The sequence below is a fragment of the Arachis ipaensis genome, chromosome B3, assembly GCF_059453495.1.
Source record: "Arachis ipaensis isolate K30076 ecotype BB chromosome B3, ASM5945349v1, whole genome shotgun sequence".
In the NCBI taxonomy this organism is placed as follows: domain Eukaryota; kingdom Viridiplantae; phylum Streptophyta; class Magnoliopsida; order Fabales; family Fabaceae; genus Arachis; species Arachis ipaensis.
Genome location: NC_142438.1, coordinates 91389487 through 91395522, shown reverse-complemented (window position 1 = coordinate 91395522; position 6036 = coordinate 91389487). Strand labels below are relative to the sequence as shown.

Genomic DNA, 6036 nt, shown 5'->3' with positions numbered 1-6036 from the left:
ATTCTAAGAATCATATCTTCTAATTTCTTGTTAGTCAAGTAATCAACTTTAATTTTAAAACGTTCTCTTTTTAATTTGATTTCAATCATATCTTCTCAATCATATCTTTTCAATCACATCTTTTTCAAAATTAATTTTCAATCATATCTTTTTGATTTCTAATTTCAAAATATTTTCCAAAAATCACTTAATTTCTTTCGCAAACTTAGTTTTCGAAAATCATTTACCAAATTTTCAAAATTCTTTCAATTATTTCAAAATCTTTTACTTTATTTTCGAAAATTCTTCCCCTCTTCTCAAATCCTTCTATTTAAAGGACTAACACCCCTCCATTATCAACAATTCGAACTCTATCTCTCTTGATAAGTTCGAATATTTCTTCTCTACCTCATCCTTCTATTTTTATTTTTCTCTGACACCTCAAGGAATCTCTATACTGTGACATAGAGGATTTCATATTTTCTTTTCCTCTCTTTTCATATGAGCAGGAGCAAGGACAAAGGCATTCTTGTTGAAGCTGATCCTGAACCTGAAAGGACCTTGAAGAGAAAGCTAAGAGAAGTTAAAGTACTACTCTCTATAGAGGACTTAACAGAACTCTTCAAACAAGAAGAAGCCATGGCAGCCAAAAACAACAACAATGCCAACAATGCAAGGAAGGTGCTTGGTGACTTTACTGCACCTACTCCTAACTTCTATGGGAGAAGCATCTCAATCCCTGCCATTGGAGCAAACAACTTTGAGCTTAAGCCTCAATTAGTTTCTCTAATGCAACAGAATTGCAAGTTTCATGGACTTCCATTAGAAGATCCTCATCAGTTCTTAGCTGAATTATTGCAAATCTGTGACACTGTCAAGACCAATGGGGTTGATCCCGAGGTCTTCAAGCTTATGCTTTTTCCCTTTGTTGTAAGAGACAGAGCTAGAACGTGGTTGGATTCACAACCTAAAGAAAGCCTGAACTCTTGGGAAAAGCTAGTCAATGCCTTCTTGGCAAAGTTCTTTCCACCTCAAAAATTGAGCAAGCTTAGAGTGGAAGTCCAAACCTTTAGACAAAAGGAAGGTGAATCCCTCTATGAAGCTTGGGAAAGATACAAGCAATTGATCAGAAGGTGTCCTTCTGACATGCTTTCAGAATAGAGCATCATAGGTATCTTCTATGATGGTCTGTCTGAACTATCCAAGATGTCATTGGACAACTCTACTGGAGGATCTCTTCATCTGAAGAAGACGCCTGCAGAAGCTCAAGAACTCATTGAAATGGTTGTAAATAACTAATTCATGTAAACTTCTGAAAGGAATCCTGTGAATAATGGGACAAGTCAGAAGAAAGGAGTTCTTGAAATTGATACTCTGAATGCCATATTGGCTCGGAACAAAATATTGACTCAACAAGTCAATATAATTTCTCAGAGTCTGTCTGGAATGCAAGTAGCAACAGTTAGTACCAAAGAAGCTTCATCTGAAGAAGATGCTTATGATCCTGAGAACCCAGCAATGGAAGAGGTGAATTACATGGGAGAATTCCATAGAAACACCTATAATCCTTCATGGAGAAATCATCCAAACCTCTCATGGAAGGATCAATAGAGGCCTCAAAAAGGCTTCAACAACAATAATGGTGGAAGAAATAGGTTTAGCAATAGCAAGCCTTTTCCATCATCTTCTCAGCAACAGACAGAGAGTTCTAAGCAGAGCCACTCTGACTTAGCAACTGTAGTCTCTGATCTAATCAAAACCACTCAAAGTTTCATGACTGAAACAAGGTCCTCCATTAGAAATTTGGAGGCACAAGTGGGTCAGTTGAGCAAGAAAGTTACTAAACTCCCTCTTAGTACTCTTCCAAGCAATACAAAAGAGAATCCAAAAGGAGAGTGCAAGGCCATCAACATACCCCACAAGGCCGAACCTAGAGAGGAGGAAGAGGCAGTGATCTCCACTGAGGAAGACCTCACTAGACGTCCACTGGCCTCCAAGGAGTTCCTCAATGAGGAACCATGGGAATCTGAGGCTCACACTAAGACCATAGAGATTCCATTGAATTTACTTTTGCCATTCATGAGCTCTGATGAGTATTCTTCCTCTGAAGAGGATGAAGATGTTACTGAAGAGCAAGTTGCTAAGTACCTTGGAGCAATCATGAAGTTAAATACCAAGTTATTTGGTAATGAGACTTGGGAGGATGAACCCCCCTTGCTCACCAAAGAACTGGATAACTTGACTAGGAAAAAATTACCTCTAAAGAGACAAGATCCTAGAAAGTTCTCGATACCTTGTACCATAGGCACCATGACCTTTGAGAAGCCTCTGTGTGACCTAGGGTCAAGCATAAACCTCATGCCCCTCTCTGTAATGGAGAAGCTAGGGATCATTGAGGTACAAGCTTTAAGAATCTCACTAGAGATGGCAGACAACTCAAGGAAACATGCTTATGAACTTGTAGAGGATGTCTTGGTAAAGGTTGAAGACCACTACATCCCTGCTGATTTTATAGTCCTAGACACTGGGAAGTGTATGGATGAATCCATCATCCTTGGCAGACCCTTCCTAGCCACAGCAAAAGCTGTGATTGATGTTGACAGAGAAGAATTGGTCCTTCAAGTGAATGAGGACTCCCTTATGTTTAAAGCTCAAGGATCTCCCTCTGTAACCATGGAGAGGAAGCATGAAAAGCTTCTCTCAATACAGAGTCAAACAAAATCCCCACATTCAAACTCTAAGTTTGGTGTTGGGAAGCCACAACCAAACTCTAAGTTTGGTGTTGAGAGGCCATCATCATGCTCTGAGTATCTGTGAGGCTCCATGAGAGCCCACTGTCAAGCTACTGACATTAAAGAAGCGCTTGTTGGGAGGCAACCCAATTTTACTTATCTATGTTAAATTTATATTTTCCATTGTTATTTTATGTTTTCTGTAGGTTGATGATCGTGTGAAGTCACAAAAACAATTGAAAAAGCAAAAACAAACTGAAAAACAGAATGAAAAATAGCAAACCCTGGAGGAGAAGGCTACTAGCGTTTAAATGCCAGTAAGGGCAGCAGAATGGGCGTTAAACGCCCAGTCTGGCACCATTCTGGGCATTTAACGCCAGAAATGGGCACCAGACTGGCGTTTAACGCCAGAAAAGGGCAAGAAGCTGGCGTTAAATGCCAGAAATGGGCAGCAACCTGGCGTTTAACGCCAGGACTGGCAGCAGAGGGCATTTTGCACGCCTAATTGGTGCATGGATGAGAATTCCTTGACACCTCAGGATCCCCACCAACCTCAACTCACTCTCTCTCTTCTTCACACCTTTTCATAATACTCTTCCCCAAATACCCTTCACCAATCAACTCAATACCACTTCCCCAAAAACCCCTCACCTATCAAATCCTACCCTCTTCTCCATAAACCCTTCACCAATCCACATCCATCCATCATAAACCCCACCTACCTCACCATTCAAGTTTAAACCACTTTCCCTCCCAAACCCACCCATACATGGCCGAACCCAAACCCTCCCTCCACTCCTATATAAACCCATCTTCACTCTTTCATTTTCACACATCTTCAACACTACTTCACCCCCTTGGCCGAAACACTACCCCCATCCATTTCCTCTATTTCTTCTCCCTCTACTCTCTTCATTCTTCTTTTGCTCGAGGACGAGAAAACCTTCTAAGTTTGGTGTGGTAAAAGCGTTGCTTTTTGTTTTTCCATAACCATTTATGGCACCTAAGGCCGGAGAAACCTCTAGAAAGAGGAAAGGGAAGGCAAAAGCTTCCGCCTCCGAGTCATGGGAGATGGAGAGATTCATCTCAAAGGTGCATCAAGACCACTTCTATGAAGTTGTGGCCAAGAAGAAAGTGATCCCCGAGGTCCCTTTCAAGCTCAAAAAGGGTGAATATCCGGAGATCCGACATGAGATTCGAAGAAGAGGTTGGGAAGTTCTCACCAACCCCATTCAACAAGTTGGAATCTTAATGGTTCAAGAGTTCTATGCCAATGCATGGATCACCAAGAACCATGATCAAAGTTTGAACCCGGACCCAAATAATTGGCTTACACTGGTTCGGGGGAAATACTTAGATTTCAGTCTAGAAAATGTAAGGTTGGCATTCAACTTGCCAATGATGCAAGGAGATGCACACCCCTACACTAGAAGGGTCAACTTTGATCAAAGGTTGGACCAAGTCCTCATGGACATTTGTGAAGAGGGCGCTCAATGGAAGAGAGATTCAAGAGGAAAGCCGGTTCAACTAAGAAGGCATGACCTCAAGCCCGTGGCTAGGGGATGGTTGGAGTTCATCCAACGCTCAATCATTCCTACTAGCAACTGGTCTGAAGTTACTATAGACCGGGCTATCATGATCCATAGCATCATGATTGGAGAGGAAGTAGAAGTTCATGAGGTTATATCCCTAGAACTCTACAAGGTGACGGACAAGTCCTCTACTTTGTCAAGGTTAGCCTTCCCTCATCTTATTTGTCACCTTTGCAATTCAGCTGGAATTGACATAGAGGAAGACATCCTCATTGATGAGGACAAGCCCATCACTAAGAAGAGGATGGAGCAAACAAGAGATCCCACTCTTGGACAAGAACATGAGGAAATTTCTCATCATGAAATTCCTGAGATACCTCAAGGGATGCATTTTCCTCCACAAAACTATTGGGAGCAAATCAACACCTCCCTAAGAGAATTAAGTTCCAATATGGAACAACTAAGGGTGGAGCACCAAGAGCATTCCATCCTCCTCCATGAAATTAGAGAAGATCAAAGAGTCATGAGAGAAGAGTAACAAAGGCATGGAAGAGACATTGAGGAGCTCAAGCACTCCATAAGATCTTCAAGAGGAAGAACAAGCCGCCATCACTAAGGTGGACCCGTTCTTTAATTTCCTTGTTCTTTATTTTCTGTTTTTTTAATTTTTATTTATGTTTGTGTCTTTATTACATGATCACTAGTGTCTAAGTGTCTATGCCTTAAAGCTATGAAAATGAATCCATCACCTTTCTTAAATGGAAAATGTTTTTAATTGAAAAAGAAAAAGAAGTGCATGAATTTCGAATTTTAAAACAATTTAGTTATTTTGATGTGGTGGCAATACTTTTGTCTTTCTGAATGAATGCTTGAACAGTGCATATTTTTTGAATTTGTTGTTCATGAATGTTAAAATTGTTGGCTCTTGAAAGAATGATGGAAAAGGAGAAATGTTATTTGATAATCTGAAAAATCATAAAATTGATTCTTGAAGCAAGAAAAAACAGTGAAAAGCTTGCAGAAAAAATATATATGCGAAAAAAAAAAGAAGAAAAAGCAAGTAGAAAAAGCCAATAGTCCTTTAAACCAAAAGGCAAGGGTAAAATAAAAAAGGATCCATGGCTTTGAGCATTAGTGGATAGCAGGGCCCACAGGAATAAAATCCTGGCCTAAGCGGCTAAACCAAGCTGTCCCTAACCATGTGCTTGTGGCGTGAAGGTGTCAAGTGAAAACTTGAGACTAAGCGGTTAAAGTCAAAGTCCAAAGTAAAAAGAGTGTGCTTAAGAGCTCTGGACACCTCTAGCAGTTGATCCTTTAGCAGTTTGCAGAGCATGCTAATTTGAATTTGCTGTTCTTCTTTCAGTTGATCTATGGCTTCTTGTAGCTTGGTGACAGATGCTTCTAGGCGAGTCCAGTAGTCAATCTGAGAGATTTCTGGGAGGAACTCCTGTGCCCTCCTTTTGATGGAGTTATCTTGCACTTGTTGTCCTTCTATTGACTTTTTGGTGATTGGGTGCTTGACTGAGATATACTCATCCACTCCCATCTTTACCCCAGCATCTTTACATAGTAGAGAGATTAGGCTTGGGTAAGCTAATTTGGCGTCAGTGGAGTTCTTATTTGCAATTGTGTAAAGCTCACAAGAAATCAGATGATGAATCTCCACTTCGTTTCTCAGCATAATGCAGTGGATCATCACTGCTCTTTTGACAGTGACTTCAGAGCGGTTGCTGGTGGGCAGTATAGAACGCCCAAGAAAGTCTAGCCAGCCCCTAGCAATTGGTTTGAGATCT

The 6036-nt window shown here is 40.8% G+C and overlaps 1 non-coding gene across 1 annotated transcript; it reads right to left on the bottom strand.

Annotated features, from left to right (window-relative positions):
- Positions 1-1023: 1023 nt before the first annotated feature.
- On the bottom strand, positions 1024-1131 carry LOC148571558 (small nucleolar RNA R71). The gene has a single exon (XR_015908480.1). It is a non-coding gene; the product is annotated as a small nucleolar RNA R71 (small nucleolar RNA).
- Positions 1132-6036: the final 4905 nt, after the last annotated feature.